The following is a 17,864-nucleotide window of genomic DNA, read 5'->3' on the forward strand; positions in this document are numbered from 1 at the left end:
TGACCTGGTCTACTGCCCCCAGAACTTCCAAGTCCACTGTTCAGAGATCCCTGCCCAGTAGCTGGAGCTCCCAGATTTAAGTTGTAGTCTGCGAACACTTACAGGTACCAGAGGCTCAGAAGAGACTGGAAAGAAATAATACCTCTTTTCCCATCATAGTCTCAGCAAAGTTGTTCTGACCATGCCCAGCATCTAAGTGTCTGTCACATTCCATGAAAGTGCCCTTGACAACCATCTCCCTGGAAGAAGCTCAGCTGACATCAGAGCAGCGCTCTGTCCTTCTCCCAGTGCCCCCAGGAGAAGCTCAACTCTTCTTGAGAAGAAGAGCTAGAGTCTTCCACGTACCTCTCCAGGGTCTAGGCCAGGTTATCCTGGGAAATCAAAATGGCTTCTGAGGAAGGTCTTTGTTTTTTCTGTCTTTGTTTAAGTGAAGGGAAATCCAAGGCCCAAGAAAGGATGTGAGTTGGACCAAGAAGCAAAGGTTTAGAAGCAGAGACAAACTGAAAATCTCAGACCTCTAGATAGCTCCTCTGGAGCCCAGGTCAGCAGCTCAAAGATCAGTGATGGAGAAATAATGTGGATGAGAGATTGGTTTTCCAAGAAGCAGGATGAGAGGGTGCAGGGGGGAGAGGGGCAGGAGGACTGAGAGAAAAAGGGAGTTCTGAGGAGAGTGGGGGGGGGGCAGCGGGGAAGGAGGCTACGAGAGAGATCGGGGGGATGGGAGAACCAAAAAGGAAGGAAAGTGATGAGGAAGAAAGTCTAGGGCAGGTGCTCATTTCCTCATCATCATAGAAATGCAAATTAACGTCAGAATGAGATGCTACCACCCATCTGCAAAGGTTGGCAAAAATTAAAATTGTAGACGGTACCAAGTGTTGAAGAGATGTAGAGCATCTGTGGTGGGTGAGGAGCTAATGGGTCAACCGCTAGGGAACGACATGCAAACCCTATGCCGATCAATTCCATCCTAGGCATCTACACTAGAGCAAACCTTGCATGTGTAAACTCAGGAAGAAGTAGGAGAATGTTCATAGCAGTTCTGTTGATACGGACAAAATCTGGAAATCATCTCAATGCCCCACAGGAAAACGGAGACATAAGTTGTGGTGTATTCACGCCATGGACTATTCCATGACAATGGAAATGAACAAACCAGAACTCTACTCAACACCACGAATGACTCCACAGATTAATGTTCAGTGAAAGAAGTCAAACCCAAAAGACACATAGAGTGCGATTCTGTTTATAGGAAGTTCAAAGAAAGACAAAGTTAAATGAAGCATTTAGAAAAACACACAGAGATGGGAAAACCTTATGGAAAAACAAGGGAAAATGAAGATACGATTGACCCTGTGGGGAGGGAGGCATCTGTGACAAGGAAGGGCCCCTTGGTGGGCGGTTCTAGGATCCTGCGTGGATGTCTATTTCCTGACCTGATGGTGGTGGCTACACAGACATTCATTCTTCTTTAAACTGTGAGTTCTATACATTCCTCTGTCTGCAAGAGGTTGAGCATACAGTAATCAACTTCTAAGTATCCATACTGCTTGAGCAGAGTCTGGGGCCTCTGCGGTGGCCCTGGGGGCACTGGGAGGCCTTCAGAGGCAAGTTTCTCCAGAGCCCAGCTTGACGTCTCTGTGTCCCTCGCTCCCATTACATGCTCTTCCTTCAAATCTGTCAGAGCAAGCCTCCAGGGGCTGAAACAGAGCCACTCCTGGGATCCAGCCCGCCTGGGGTCGGGGAGCTGCAGGCTCCATCCTCCCAGGATGTGGTGGAGAGCAGTGTGGGTTTGGCGGGCTCAGGGCCAGCCAGATGACTCACCCCTGCCCACCCGCCTGGAGCTGGCACCCCGTGCTCAGAGACCCACCTCAGTGACCCACCCACCAAGCATGGCCCTTCCCAGCCCTCCCAATACTCCCGAGGACATATCAGCCCCTTGAGGCCCCTGGGCCAGCATGGGCCCTTATCCAGGAGGGCTGGCTGGCAAAGCTTCAGTTTCAGGAAGCTGAAGTCTGTTCTGGGAAGGAACAGGATCATCTCTGCAATACTAACAGCATGAAGAGAAGTGGCCTCTGTCTAGCAAAGAGGCTTACGGTCTCCACGCCTCACAAGCAGTGCCAAAGGAGGTATTTTTAACCCCCACTTCACAGGTGAGGAAACTGAGGCTCAGAGAGGAAGGAGCTCAAGTCCACACAGCAAGTAAGAGGTAAAGCCAGAACTCAAACCCAGAACCCCTCCAAGACTTCCATTTCACATGAGTTCTCCATACCCCTAACGTTCTTCATAGCACGTACACCCACCCACGTCCCCCTCCCGGGGAGCCTCAGCTGGGTGGGCGCTTGAACGGTGCAGTGTTGACCCCTTGGCAGAGGCTGTGGCTGGGAAGGGGCCAGCCTGGGACAGCTCCTCCTTCCTGGTGCTCCACTCAGAGAGCAGGGATCCAACCTCCCGGTGCAAAGGCCCAGAGAGGGGAAGGCACCTCCCGGCAGTGATTTAGACTCCATCACAGCTGGGTAACCCTCCTCTCACCACACCCTCGTCCTTGCTCCAGATCAGCTCCTTGACACCCCACCAAGGACTTCAGGCACCCTAATTCACCCTCCCTTCCCATCCCCCCACCCACAGCTTGGTGGACACATCACCTGTCACCTCTCCATCCAGAGGCCAAACCCCTGTCACCAGAGGAATCCAGGTTCCGCGGCCTCTCTGCAGACGATGCTGCTGTGGGTCCAGGGAGGGGAAGACGGGGCGGCCCCACTCCTGGCCCGCCCTGGCTCCGGCCCAGCCTTGCAGCCCCGGGCTGCGGGCCTCCCGTCTGGGCAGGTGCTGGGGGCAGCCACTGGCCCCGCTGCTGGCACACTCCTGCTCGTCGCCTGGCTAGCCTTGAACAAACAAGGCTGCGTAGCAACGGCTGCTCCCTGTGTGGGGGAGAGGGAGCCAGGAGACATTTCCCCACGGCCTTGTTTCCTCCAGGGCTTGCCTGGGGCTGGGCACTCCCAAGTGGCCAGCCTGTCCTGTGGGGCTGCCTGAGAGAGAGCACGTGGTAACCCAAGCAAGGGCCAGCACGGCAGGCCTTGGGTGGAGACTCCAAGGCAAATAACCCCCGGTTTGGCCTCAGTTGGCCTCTGGGCCCAATTCTGCTTCACATGTCAAGACACTTTTAGAGGCTGCAGGGCAGGTGGTATAAACATCCAGGCCTCGGCAGCAGGCAGAGTTGGGTTTGCATCCTGATCCTGCATCTTCCAGCTGTATGACCTCTGGCCAGTACTTAACCTCTCAGCCTCAGTTTCCTCATCTAGAAAATGGGTATATTAACAGTACGACTTGTTAGGGTTGCTGTAAGAATTAAACAGGTGCATGTAACACCCTGTGAGTCTGTCTAGCCCATCGTGGCCCTCCACCACTGTTCATGTCCTTCCCCAGAAATACTTGCATAGCAGGAAGCCCTTACGGCCTTCTCCCAAGTCAGATTCTACTACTCCAACTTCTGGAAACATGAATCCTAGCAGCCCATGTATACATCCTCACTGAGCCCAGGCCAGTGAACAGAAATCCCAGGCTGGCATCTCCCACCTGGAATGACAACTGCTCCTGCCCCTCATGCTACTCCCTTCTCACCTCCCCCATCCAAGAGGCCTCACTGATTTTATGCAGCCGTGCAAAGAGCCACTCATCCAAAGATGCTAAGAATCTGCCCAGGCAGATCCCCCGCCCCCATTCTTTACAGAAGAATCAGCAGGCATGTGAACTACAGAGCAGAGAGGGTTGGTTGGAGGCTGTTCACACATCCAAGAGGCCTGGCCAATTGAATCAGCATACCCAAGACTTGCCACTTGCACCCACTGCCAGCCTTCCTGGCCCTTTCCTGGGCTTCTGTCCTCTTCTCAGAGACATCACTGAGGTTGGGCCAGTGGGGGCCTCTCCTGAGGCCCTGGAAAGAGCAGCTGGCAGTAACCAAGCTCCAGCAGGGCCAAGGAGGACCAGGCAGTGAGCACCAGGAATAAGATCCCCCGTGGCAGACACTGGCCCTGAGCCCACAGGCCTGCTGGGCCCCAGGGGGAGACCTTCACCATGGCCCCTTGGGAGGCAAGCTAGTAAATGGAACAGAACTTCTGAACTCCTTCCAGCACAGGCCCCAGGAAGGAAGCACATCCTCGAAACCAGGACCAATGGCTGCAAGAAGTAAGGAGAGACTTAACTCTGCTTTGCACTGGATCCACGAAGAAAGGTTGGAAGGCACGAAGAAACTGGCATGAAGATGGGAAAACAGATGGGGAAACTGAGACCCAGCATGGTAAACCCTTGCCCACGTCCCACAGCTTGTTGGTGAGAGCAAGTCATCAGTGAGAATGCCAGACACGGAGGAGACAAAGGAGGACAGCCTCTGTGTCCCTTAACCCCACCAAGGGTTTTTTTTTGGGGGGAGCGGGTGGTGGGGATGTGGCTGTATCTCCTCCCAAACTCATCCTCACATCACTATGAGAGTCAGAGCTTCTGAAATACAGATCTGATGGTTGCTCCCCAGCTGGACACCTCTCGTGGCTCCCAGTGTCCTTGGAGTAAAGGCTACCCTCCACACCAACAAGCCCCTCCAACCTGGTCCCGGCTCTCTCCTTTCTGCTCCTCACTGACTTTCATATCTAATTTTATCTTCTTTCTTAAAGAAGCCCCCAAGTTATTTAAGCATCAATCCCCACAGATGCAGGCAGATGCTCTAGAGAGACCTGCTAGCCAGGGCAGAGGGTCTGGAGAAATCCAAGCGGGTGGGAGCTTGCATGGAAGGTGTGGAGGGAGGAAAGACCAGATCACAGGGCCTCCAAAGCCACCTTCAAGTGTGAGTGCTCACAGGCCCCAAACACGTGGCTCTTAGGCCTCTAAGTAATAGCTCTACTCCCAGCCCCACCACACACACACACACACACACACACACATACACACGTACTTGTCTGCCTGGTGAATCCCTACCCAACTTTCAAGACACAGGTTGTGACAGGTTGATCTGAATCTCCTAAAATTTCATATGTTGAAGTACTGGCCTCCAGGAACTTAGAATGAAACTGTATTTGAGATGTAATTAGCTAAATTAAGAGGTGGACCCTGAATCAACATGACTGGTGTCCTTATAAAAAGGAGGACTTTGGACACACACACAAGGAGACTGCCATGTGAAGACTAGAGTGACGCTGCCACAACCAAGCAATGACCACGAACCAGGAGAGCGGCCTGGAGCTGCCTTCCCCCGCACCTTCAGTGGCAGCGGGCCCTGCCAACAGCTTGATTTTGGACTTCTGGCCTCCAGCACTGGGGACAGGACGTTACTGCCATTCTGAAACACCCAGTGTGTGGTGCTTTGTTACGGCATGCCCAGGAGACTAACATGGAGCGCAAACATCCTCTCCAAAGGGAAGCCTCCCCTGTGCTCCCGGCAAGAGTCTGAGTGCAGCACATCTCTGCTCCCCTCCCCGCACCCTGCTCTGTGCTCCCTCCCCCCCACCCTGCTCTGTGCTCCCCTTCCCCCCAACTCTGCTCTGTGCTCCCCTCCCCCCCACCCTGCTCTGTGCCCCCCTCCACCCTGCTCTGTGCTCCCTCCCCCCCACTCCTTTGCTCCCTCCCCCACCCTGCTCTGTGGTCCCCCCCCCCCCCTGCTCTCTGCTCCCTCCCCCCCTCCACTCTGTGCCCCCCACCCTGCTCTGTGCTCCCTCCCCCCACCCTGCTCTGTGCCTGCTCTGTGCTCCCTCCCCCCACCTGCTCTGTGCTCCCCTCCCCCACACCCTGCTCTCTGCTCCCTCCCCCCCAACTCTGCTCTGTGCTCCCTCCCCCTCCCCCTGCTCTGTGCTCCCCTCCCCCACACCCTGCTCTGTGCTCCCTCCCCCCACCCTGCTCTGTGCCCATCAGCAGATGGAGGCCCACCTCTCTGGGCTATACCAACAGGCCCTCTTGCCTTCTGGTTCCCTTGGGTTTAGCTAATGGAGGCGAGAGAAGAGGGGCCAAGGTTTTGCTTCCCCCACTTCCTCCACACAGTCCTGCAGGGCTGGCTGAACTTCTCACCTGAAAGTCCCAGCTCTTCACATGAAAGTCCTGGCTCCTGCCAGGTAGCTTCTTTGTCTTGGAGAACCTATGACTACTCCTTTCACATCCATGAGGGATGGAGGTTCCCAGTGTGACCAGCAAGCTGCTGCACCACCCTGCGGTTTTTCCATATCCTGCCCGCACCTGCATAAACCCTCTCGACACTTTGCTGCAATCACCCAACTCAAGGATGCTTCTGTCTCCAACCAGTCCCCATGTTCCTATCATCGCACTCTTTGCTGAGCTTGATGACTCCATGTCTGTGTCCCTCCACCTTCTGCAAGTTCCCTGAAAACAAAGATTATGAGTGATTATTTACAAACACTCAGCTCAGGGCACAAGGCCCAGACTACCCAGAAATCACTGAATAAACACTTGACATGAATGAGTTAAATGGACTAACTGACCATGCAGAATCACGAGCCGGGAGAAGGGCTCTTGAAAATACCAGAGAAGTTGTCCCCACCACATCCACAGAGGACAGCGCTTGTCTACCCAGAAAGCAGCTCAAGCTCTCAAAAACTTATACTCTGTAGTTTCCCGTGCTGATGAATTTTCTCAACGGAAGACGATTACAGGTTGACCCTATTCCCTCAATAAAAATGTCACTGAGGTCCTCCTGGCCCTTGTTGATTTGTAAAATAAATTAGACTGCCTCGGTGTCCAGCAGTGCCCAGAACTATATGTTCCATTGTAAAGTATCAGATGCCCTGGTTTAAATATACAAAGAGGCTTCTCAATACACAGCTGGGCTCTCAGTAGGGACCCCACTGAGGGTGCAACTGCCCACACTCTTCCTTACTCCTGGGCTCTGCTCATGCTGTTCCCTCCACCCAGAAGGCCCTTCCCACACCTCTACATACACATACCGCCCCTGGTCACCCCTCTTTGGGGACCTCTCCCTGACTCTCCAGGGCCTGCTCTGCTTCTTTAGTCGTGTTGTAGCTCCACACAGCACACCGAGCTGTAATTGTCTACCTCTACCTGCCACACGGGAGACCCAGGTTCGATCCTTGGGTTGAGAAGACTCCCCTGGAGAAACGCATGGCAACCCACTCCAGTATTCTTGCCTGGAGAATCCCATGGACAGAGGAGCCTGGCGGACTACAGTCCATACGGTCACAAAAGAGTTGGATATGATTGAAGTGACTTAGCACACACAGACTACTGCTAAATGCTAGAGAGTGTGCTTGTAAAGGTCTTAATTGTTTAAGACGTTTTGAGAAGAGCTTTCTATCATTTGACATGGACAGAAGCTTACTGAAACTTCCTATCCAAAGACACTCGTGCTGAGGAGAATGTAATGATTAAACAGAAAACCTCAGCCAACCCTTCTCACTGGGGCAAGACCTAGTTCAACCCACATGAACACATATCATATCCCTATTGTGGACCTGTGTGGCATGGACAGGCTAATCAAAGAACCTTTCCCCAACACATAAAATTTGCTACCGGACAAGAGAGGCAAGTAGGTAAGAACAGACTTGACCCTTCTGGGCCAGAGACTTGGGGGCAGGTGCTGCTCTGAAGAAAATGCTCAGTCTGTGTTCAGATCTACTCCTCCTCACCACACTGTAGAAGGATATCAGCCAAGCACAGCCTATCTAGACCCACTCCTGTGTTCTTGCCTGGAGAATCCCAGGGACGGCGGAGCCTGGTGGGCTGCTGTCTAATGGGGTCGCACAGAATCAGACACGACTGAAGTAACTTAGCAGCAGCAGCAGCAGCCTATCTAGAGGAATGAAAACATGACCATGAGGAACTCTAGACCACATTACAAAAGCAACACGGAAGACATAGAAAAAAAGACCTCAGAGAGGAATGTGAGGGCTCCATTGAGCCACCGATGGGATGTGTGTGTATGTGTTAGTTGCTCACTCGTGTCCGACTCTTTATGACCCCATGGACTGTAGTCCACCAGCCTCCTCTGTCCATGGAATTCTCCAGGCAAGAATACTGGGGTGGGTAGACATTCCCTTCTCCAGACTGAAGGGATAACAATCCACAGTGGATTGGGCTCAGCTCGATGACTCCAGGGGCTGGGACACTACTTTACAGATGTACAGGAAGGTGAGCTTCCTAACAAGCTCACAAATGGATCCCACAGGAGGCATTGAAGTCTCCAACCTTAGGCATGTGTGGGGAGAAGGCAGACAGCACTCTTCCAGGCTCTCCCACCCAGTCTCCAATTCCCCAATCCATTAGCTGTGAGTATAACTGAACTGACACCATCTTGGGTCCATTAAGTTCCTCCTGTCCTTCCACTGACCCTCCCCAGGACTGCACTGAGCAGTAAATCACTTCACTGTTGGCAGGGGTTTTGTCATTAATAGATACTGTTTAATAATCATTATTAGAACCAGGTGGACTCTATGCTCTGTTAGTCCCTAAACAATGATGAGGAACTTTGCTGATATTTTCCCAGCACCCACGAGACTAGTTACCTGTCAGAAATCTTGACTTAGAAATGTATGTCCAGTTTCCAGGCACCTACCCCCTACCTTAGGTTAACTATCAAATTGTGCAGCTTCCAGAGAGTTGTCTGCCCAAATCTACCCTGTCAGTAAATTACCCTGTAATAAACTGATCCATTGATTACATGGAGCTTCCTGCCTCATTTTCCCTCAGGATGCCTTCTCAGTTCAATGGGCATTTTTCATTCTTTCCAACCTCCAAAAACAACCTCACTAAGAAGACTTACAGCTCAGTGATTTTGGAATATGGGGGAAATGGGCCACACAGTCCTCTTCATCTCAGCTAGATTCTATGTTTCCTTCCAGCTGTACTCTGAAATCATGCTATTGGCAAGACCTGCATTAGAACCGGTGGGAATCTCCATTCCAGCCATTCCCCAGGTTTGTTTTATGGAACAAATCTGAATGCAAAAAAAAAAAAAATTCTGGTAAAGAATGTTTGGGAAACACTAACTTAGATAATGCTGCAGTAATTTGTTTAACTATACCACATCTCAGGGCATTTTCACATGTTCTATGTGTTGTAATGTTCCAATAAAGGGATAGAGTATGGGAAAGCCCTGTATGGATTCCCTTTATGGGCTTCCCTGGTTGCTCAGACAGTAAAGAATCCACCTGCAATACAGGAGACCCGGGTTCGATACTTGGGTCAGGAAGATCCCTTGGAGAAGGAAATGGCAAACCACTCCAGTACTCTTGCCTGGAAAATCCCATGGAGGCTGGTGGGCTACAGTCCATGGAGTCACAAGAGTCAGACTCTTGGGAAATTCCTGAGGATCCAGTGGTAGAATCAGCACTTTCACTGCTATGGCAGTCAAAGTTCGATCCCAGGTAAGGGAACTAAGGTCCCTCAAGCCGAGCAGTGAGGTCAAAAAACAAAACAGAGTAGAGTATGAACCAATTTCCAAATGTATATAACCATAGACCTGTTTGTTCATGAACTACTTCTCAAGACCAGAGTCTTAAGGAATGTAAATTACAAAACAATGCTCTGATCTGTCTCAGAGTTTCAAAAGCAACTTTGGAAACTTAGCCCACAACTTAAGCCCAACTGACTAACAAATTTATAAATCAAATCATATTTTACCCCTTGGGACCATCAAGACAAATCAGATCTCAACAAAGTTGTCCAGATCAGTCAGGGTGTGGCTCTCCCCCTCCATCTGATACCAGAACATCCTTACTTCTCTACAGAGAAGTCTTCAGAAGCAGACGAGGATGAAAACTCCTTCCCATAAAAAAATACCTAAGAGAAGACATGCCAGCAGCCTCAGGAGTGAGGATAGATAGGGAGGATGCCTTCCCACCACCAGAAAGTTCCGTCAAGCATTTCCCCTGCCCCCCTCAACCACCACCAATCTTTGCTGACAAAACTATCAGCTATCACAAATGCAAGCTTTTTGAGCAATTCAGCCTTATCTGGAATATGACTGATTCCCCAAGCCTCCCATGCAGCACCTGAGGAGCCAGGCTTCAGGGAAGTTTTCAAAGGCAGGAAGGCTGGGTCCTTGTTCTGTTGCCTTCAGGTCTGCTGATCTGCAGCCTTGAACCATAAGCTGGGGCTCCCTGGGAGGGAGAGATGAAGAAGAGACATGCACATCTTCTCTGGAGAGGCAAGCTGGGGCCAGCCAGAAGGAGAGCCAGGCCTGATGGTCTCTGGGTACTGGCTCTGTTTGACGAGGATGGGAAGAAAAGACTCTTTTTCTGACTGTTCCCCTGGGTGACAGTTACCATGGATATAAATCAATTTTTGGTGCCTGTCATTGCCAGCTGAATAGTAAGAGCAGACTCTCCCCGAGCCACCGTCACAAAAAGATACATACACACGGGAGATGGCGACTGACAGCCAGCTCACTCTGCTGCCTGAGGGACGCCTGCTCCGGGGAGCCCAACCTGGTTTCTAACATGACACACATGCACGCACAGGCCCACACAGTATACCCTCCTGTCAGGGGAAATAACTGGACATAGATGGATACTGATTAACTCCCTTTACCCTTCATTAGGGCTTTCCTAGTAGCTCAGCTGGTAAAGAATCCGCCTGCAATGCAGGAGACCCCAGTTCAATTCCTGGGTCGGGAAGATCCCCTGGAGAAGGGATAGGCCATCCACTCCGGTACTCTTGGACTTCCCTGGCGGCTCAGACAGTAAAGAATCTGCCTGCAATGTGGGAGACCTGGGTTCAATCCCTGGGTTGGGAAGATCCCCTGGAGGAGGGCATGGCAAACCACTCCAGTATTCTTACTTGAAGAATTCCATGAACAGAGGAGCCTGGTGGGGTCCAGTCCAGGGGGTCACAAAGAGTCAGACACAACTGAGCAACTAAGTACAGCGCAGCAGCATCCCTCATTAAGATTCAGGACACACAGAACTCAAAAGGACACTTTGCCAGAATGGCCCAAGAAAATATCCAAAAATAAGCCCACGAGAGAGGGCTTTGTAAGTCTCATTTAATCATCAGAGCTACAGTTTATTATGTGCTTCCCAGGTGGCACTAGTGGTAAAGAACTCGCCTGCCAATGCGGAAGACATAAGAAACGCGGGTTCAGTCCCTAGGTCAGGAAGATCCCCTGGAGAAGCGAATGGTAACCCACTCCAGTATTCTTGCCTGGAGAATCCCCATGGACAGAGGAGCCTAGTGGGCTAAAGTCCATGGGGTGGCAAAGAGTCAGACTTGACTGAAGCAACTCAGCATGCACTGTTTATAATTGGCCAGTCTAAGCAATTTATAAATATTAGCTCATTTATCCTCACAATAACATTTGGAGGTAGACTCTCTTATTATCCTCACTTTACAGATGAGGAAACTGAGGCTCAGGGAGGTCACCCAGCAAACAGGGATGGAGCCAGGATGAGAGCTCAGCTTGTCTTCTTCCATAGCAGTTCTACTGTAGCATCAATTTCTGGGGTCCAGACCCAGCCCTGTTCCTGTGATCTTATGCAAATCCCGTTTTCTCATTTCTAAAATGGGAATACAAATATTCTCCCTGTTTATGTCCAAGGATTGTTATAAGAACAATGTCAAAGGTAATCCAAGTTTAGGAAAGAGACAAAGAAAAGATATTAACATTCAGTGGTCACCTCTTATGTGCAGAGCAGTTGTGTTTTTTTACTTGCAATGGCTAATCTCTAGTTCTGCAAGAAAGATAAGGACCCTAAGGAGAGGGTCACTGCCAAGGACCTCACCGTTGGGAAGCCCAAGAGTCTGGATTCCAACAGAGGTCGATCTGGTTCCAAAATCTTTGGTTTTTATGTTTTATTGCTTGTTTTTGTACATCAAGATGCCATGGGTATAAGAAGAACCCATTAGCACTAATAACCCAGATCTCCTTGGTACTCCAATCCTCTAATCTCTGTCTCACAGGTGTGGGCATGTCCTGCCTCACTGGCCACAGAAAGGTCAAAGCCTCTGACCTCCAACCTGGGAAGGTGGCCATTGTGGGCCAACACATCCCGCCTCTGAGTCCTCTGAGGTACCCCCTGACAGGCAGTGACAGACCCAATACTATCACCTATGAATGGCACTAAACCAGAACTGAAGGCCGCATGGCCAGTCTCAACCCCCAGAGGCAGCCTGCAGACTTTGAGAAGTCCCCGAAGCCCAGCTAGAACCCTCCTAAAACCATCTGTGCAGAGAATGTCCTGACGCTTTGTCATAAAATATAGACGGACATTTGTCATTCTTGCCTCCGATAGTGACAGCACGTTCTTCCAGTGAGATCAAGGAGCAAATAAATATCCTGTATTCCTCTCATGTTGATCTTCCTGGAGCTCTTGGGGCTGACGGAGGCAGAGTGAACCTGAAGGGAGTTGAGGTGGTGGGGGGAGGGGGAAAGAGTGCCTCTGAAATGCTGATTGGACCACAGTAATGGAATCAATGGCTCTTTAAATTTTACTTATTTATTTTTGGCTGCACTGGGTCTTCAATGCTATGCTCAGGCTTTCTCTAGTTGCGGTGCACAGGCTTCTCTTTGTGATGGCGACTCTTGCTGCCCGACTCTAGGTGCGCATTGTACGAGCTCGGTTGCTCCCGGTACGTGGGATCTTGCTGGATCCCACATGTAGGTGGATCCCTAACCATTGGACCCCCAGGAATGTCCAGCAATAGCTCTTTAAGGACTAAGTGGGTGACAGAGGAGTGCATCCCCCAGAAGCACACCCAGCACACACACTTTTTTTAGGGTATGTGGTTGGAGGAGAAGGACAAAGGTATGAAGAATTAAGATGGCCTCTCCTCCCCCAAAGAGACACACAGAGGAAAAGCGACAGACTCAGCGAGGGGAGGGAAGGGAAAGACGGAGAGACACAGAGAGAATATCCAGGACACCTGAGCACGTCTGACTGTGGAAACCAAGGGGTCACGGATAGAGTTTTCAGTGTTCCAGAAAAACATAACTAAAGTGTCTTTAAAAGAGAGAGACTTTAGCTTGAAAATATATGAAGATATAGGGAATAAATACACCTGAGGGCTGGAGAAGGTGACTTTGTACTTGACACTCTGCTGGCTCTATGATCCAGAGCTGGTTTTGTAACACCTCTGAGGTTTTTTACTGAACACCTGTGTGGTTTGGGTCACTGGAAACATTTCAAATTTTATTTCATTTCATCTTCACAGTCAGCCTGTGAGTCACACTTATCTTCATTTTGTGGATGAGGAAATTGCCAAAGCTTGCAGCTAGAGCCCGGGTCCTCACGACTCTAACCCCAAAGCTTTTGCCATGCTCACTCCGTGCTGACCAGTGCTACTTCTGATCCGGCTAGTGGAGGGCATTTTGTGAAAAGAGCTACAGAACTTTAATTTGTACCTTCTTCTTTTTTAGCAGGGTGGCTTATTTGGTTTATTTCTTTTTAACTTTAAACGGTCCAAATTAATAAATAGTCCAGACTTGAACAAAATTCTTGAAATCTGACAATCCATAAAAAAATTCGGTCTTTGCCCACTCAAACAGTGCATTTGATGACAAGCCCTTTTGAGGCCTAAAAGTATGATGCTAAATCTGTCATTTTTTCATTCTTTCTCTCTTTTTTTCCTTTTTATTTGGGGGGGGGTTATATAAAATTCTCTCTCTCAAAATTTTACATTTGCAGACTTGCAGAATTTTATATACATACACACATATACACACAGTTTTCTTTTACATGTGAAATTTCTCAAATCCAAAGTCTTACAAATGTGTCTGAAATGTAGGAGGCTCTCCTATAAAACTCATGAGTTGTCATAATATGGACAAAAAATAGTTGCCATTTCTCCTGTGTTCCTGGGGACCAGGCAGCCATTATAAACCATCATTGCAGTGGATAGTATAGTCTTAGTTTCATACTTATAGATACATATGCACATAGAAAAATCTGGAAAGATATATGCTAAAACATTATTTCTGCTTACTTCAGGATAGAGGAGATTATGGATGATTTTTAGTTCAATGGGCATTTCAAAGATTTTCTGCTATGAACATAGATTATTTATATGCATTTTTAAATTACTATAATAAAGATTATGTAGCCACATAAAAAAGATCAATAATCAAAAGTTAAATGAGACTTCTCTTTATGACATAAGAGAATAACATAGGCCAGATTTACCCTCCCACAATAAACAATTAGAAAACCAGACAAAACATATGAAGCCCTTGTTTTCAGACAATGGACAACAGGTAGCACAGTGAGTCCTAAAAGAAAGGAAACAGATGACGTGAGGCTGGTAGGAGTCCTCGCTTTCTTCCTGGAGGCACCCTCCAGACCACACAGCAGGGACAGAGAACCCCAAGCCAGTGTGTCGAGGAGACAGAGACAGGGGTTCAGAGAAGCTGAGATACCTGGACGTTGAAGGACTGAGCTCTGATGGACAGAGGTAGGGAGAGAAACAGCCAAAAAAAAAAAACCTTCCCAGGAGAGCCCTTGAGTCTTTACTGAATACAAGATGCTCACACTAGAATGAAACTCCAGGTCAAAGAGCTACCAAGAAACAGTGAGCTGAACTGCTCCCAGAGATTACACAGCGCTTAAGTTTCAACTAACCAGGAAGGAGAGAGTCCTTGTTGATAACTCAGGGCATTCACTAGGGAATTCAGTAGGACCATGTGATGAATATGGCAAACCCCAGAGCCATCACTAAAGAAATAAAACAGAGGAGTACAGCAAATTAGTGAGTAGTGAAGATAGAGTGGAATTTTTAAAATATTCACCCAAAAGTCACAAAAAGAGGAGGAAAGGAGGAACAAAGAACAGAGGAGGCAAATAGAAAAAATTAGCAAAATGGTACACTTAATCCCAATCATACTAATGACTACATTAAATGTAAACAGTCTAAACATTAAAAAAAAAGGAGGAGAGAGGCAGACTGGGTAAAAGCCAGATGTAATTATATGCTGCTGACCAAATGACAGTGAAAGTTGCTCAGTTGTGTCTGACTCTTTGCGACTCCATAAACTATACAGTCCATGGAGTTCTCGAGACCAGAATACTAGAGTGGGTAGCTTTTCCCTTCTCCAGGGGATCTTCCCAACCCAGGGATTGAACCTAGGTCTCCCGCATTGCAGGCGGATTCTTTACCAGCTGAGCCACCAGGGAAGCCCAAGAATATTGGAGTAGGTAGCCTATCCCTTCTCCAGTGGATCTTCCCGACCCAGGAATCAAACAGGGGTCTCCTGCATTGCAGGCAGATTCTTTACCAACTGAGCTACTAGGGAAGCCCATGCTGCTTACAAGAGATACACTTTAAAATTTAAAACACAAGTTAAAAGTAAAAGGATGGAAAAAGATTTTTGTGCAAAGAGTAAGCATAAGAAAACTGAAGTTGTTACATTAATATTAGATGAAGTAGACATTAGGATAAGAGATATTACCAGGTATGAAGAAGGACATTTCATGATGACAAAGAGGTCAATTCATCAAGAAGATACAGCAATCTTAAATGTGTATGTAAGAAATAACAAAGCCTAGTATACATACAGAGAAAAATGAAAGAACTGAAGAAAAGCAGACAAGTCCACATTTATAGTTAATACTGCAATAGACTTCTTTTGATAATCGATAAGATAAGTAGACACAGAAAGTAGAAAACCTGAACAACACTATCAAACAATTTTTAAGGGGTATATACTTATTTAAATATTTATTTATTTGGCTGAACTGGGTCTTAGTTATAGCATGCTGGATCTTCACTGAGGCATGTGGGGTCTAGTTCCCTGGCCAGGGATCAAACCCAGACACCCTACATTGGGAGCTCCAAGTCTTAGCCACTGGATCACCAGGGAAGCCCCTCAAACAATTTGACTGGATTGATATTTACAGAACAATCCAGGCATCCCTGGTGGCTCAGTGGTAAAGAATCCACCTGCAATGCAGGAGACACACATTCATACTCAAGGTCGGGAAGATCCCCTGGAGAAGAAAATGGCAACTCACTCCAATATTCCTGTCTGGGAAATCCCATGGACAGAAGAGTCTGGTGGGCTACAGTCCATAGGGTCACAAAAGAGTCAGACATGACTCAGCAACTAAACAACAAACACAAACATAGAACACTCCACCCAACAAGAGCAGATACACATTCTTTTTCAAGTGAATAAGAAACATTCACCAAGATAGATCATATAACTGGGCCCTAAAACAAGTCTTAATAAGAATTTTAAAATAATTTACAGAGAGGAAGGTCTCTTACCACAACAGAATTAGCTTAGAAATTAACAAAAAGACCTTTGGAAAGTCCCCAAATATTTAGAAGTTAAAGATCACACTTCTAAATAATCCCCAAGTCAAAGGAGAACTCACAAATTGAGCCAATATTTTATAATAACTTCAAATGGAGTATAGTCTATAAAAATATTGAATCACTATGTTACACACATGAAACATATAATATTGTAAATCAGCTATAGTTTTTAAAGAGAAGAACTCTTAAGAGAAAAGAGAAATCAGAGAATGTTTTGTATTGATTGAAAATGAAAACAGAGCCTATCAAAATTTGTCAGATATAGCTAAAGCAGCACTGAAAGGGAAAGTTTAGCTCTCAGGGCTAAACAGGAAACAACAAAATCTCCGTCAATGGAAGGGATAAACAAATTGTGGCATATCCATACAGTGAAATACCACTTGCCAATAAAAAGAACAAACCATAGATACATGCTACAACATCAATGAATCTCAAAACATTCAGTTGAGTATATTTTATTGGAAGCTCAGCAAAGGAGACAAAGATAAAGAGAACAGACTTGTGGACACGGTAGGGGGAGGAGAGGGTGGGATAAACTGAGAGAGAAGCATGGAAACATATACATTACTGTATGTAAAATAGATAACCAATGGGAATTTGTTGTATAATGCAGGGAGCTCATCCTGGGGCTTGCAACAACCTAGAGGGATGGGATGGGGTGGGAGGTTCAAGAGGGAGGGGACATATGTGTACCCATGACTGATTCATGTTAGTGGTCAGCAGAAACCAACACAATATTATAAAGCAATTATCCTCTGATTAAAAATAAATTAATTTTTTAAAAAAGAAGAGTGCTGATAATGCCTTCTGACATTATGGAATAGCTAGCTATCTTTTGCATTATCAGTGGTTGCCCCAGACTTGTTAGGAGGGGGTACATTTGGGTCAACAAGAAATAGGTACAGGGGAACCATTTCCAGTGATAGAGGTTTCCTATATCTGGATCAAGTCATGGTTATACAGGAGTAAACATTTGCTGAAACCTATTTAAATAAAATGCTTTTATTGACTGTAAATTATATCTTGATAAAAGTTTTTTTTAAAAAACTACTCTGACTCATAGTGGGACAGTGTGTTACTATCTTGCCTCCTGATCAGTTGCAATATAAAATACACAGCATCACCTTTGGTGTCTTCAAAACTATTAAAGTTAAATCTAATCAAGCCTTAAGATCCATGCTGTTCCATACCATAACTACCAGCTACGTGTGGCTACTTAAATATAAGTTAATGAATAAAAATTAAATAAAATGTAAAATCCAGTTACTCAGCCACACTGGTTATATTTTAAGTGCTCAGTGACCACATGTGGCTAGTGACTACCATATTGAACGTTGCAAAGAACATTTTCATCATCACAGAAAGTTCTGTTGGGTAATACTGAGATAGAACATCCAGATTATAGAAAATACAGGGAGAGGGAAATGAATTAAACCCACAACAGTGAAACAAATCCAGCATGTGTCTCATTCTATTAATACAAGACAATAAGCCTGGCCTCTTCAAAGTGTCATGTCACAGAAAAAACTAAAGGGGGGACGGGGAGGAGTCAGTCTTAGAGTCTCAAGTAACCAGAGAAGACTTAACAGAGGATCCCCTGACCGTCT

The 17,864-nt window shown here is 47.5% G+C and overlaps 1 protein-coding gene across 1 annotated transcript in view; it reads right to left on the reverse strand.

The window, feature by feature from the left end:
- TOGARAM2 (TOG array regulator of axonemal microtubules 2) overlaps window positions 1–2,947 on the reverse strand; it is a 55,982-nt gene extending 53,035 nt beyond the window's left edge. The window contains exon 1 of the mRNA XM_043470484.1: window positions 2,643–2,947. The gene's annotated coding sequence lies outside the window, so the exon portion shown is untranslated. The remainder of the gene's footprint in view (window positions 1–2,642) is intronic.
- Between the last annotated feature and the right edge of the window lie 14,917 nt (window positions 2,948–17,864).

The sequence above is a fragment of the Cervus canadensis genome, chromosome 5 (assembly GCF_019320065.1).
Source record: "Cervus canadensis isolate Bull #8, Minnesota chromosome 5, ASM1932006v1, whole genome shotgun sequence".
Taxonomy (NCBI): domain Eukaryota; kingdom Metazoa; phylum Chordata; class Mammalia; order Artiodactyla; family Cervidae; genus Cervus; species Cervus canadensis.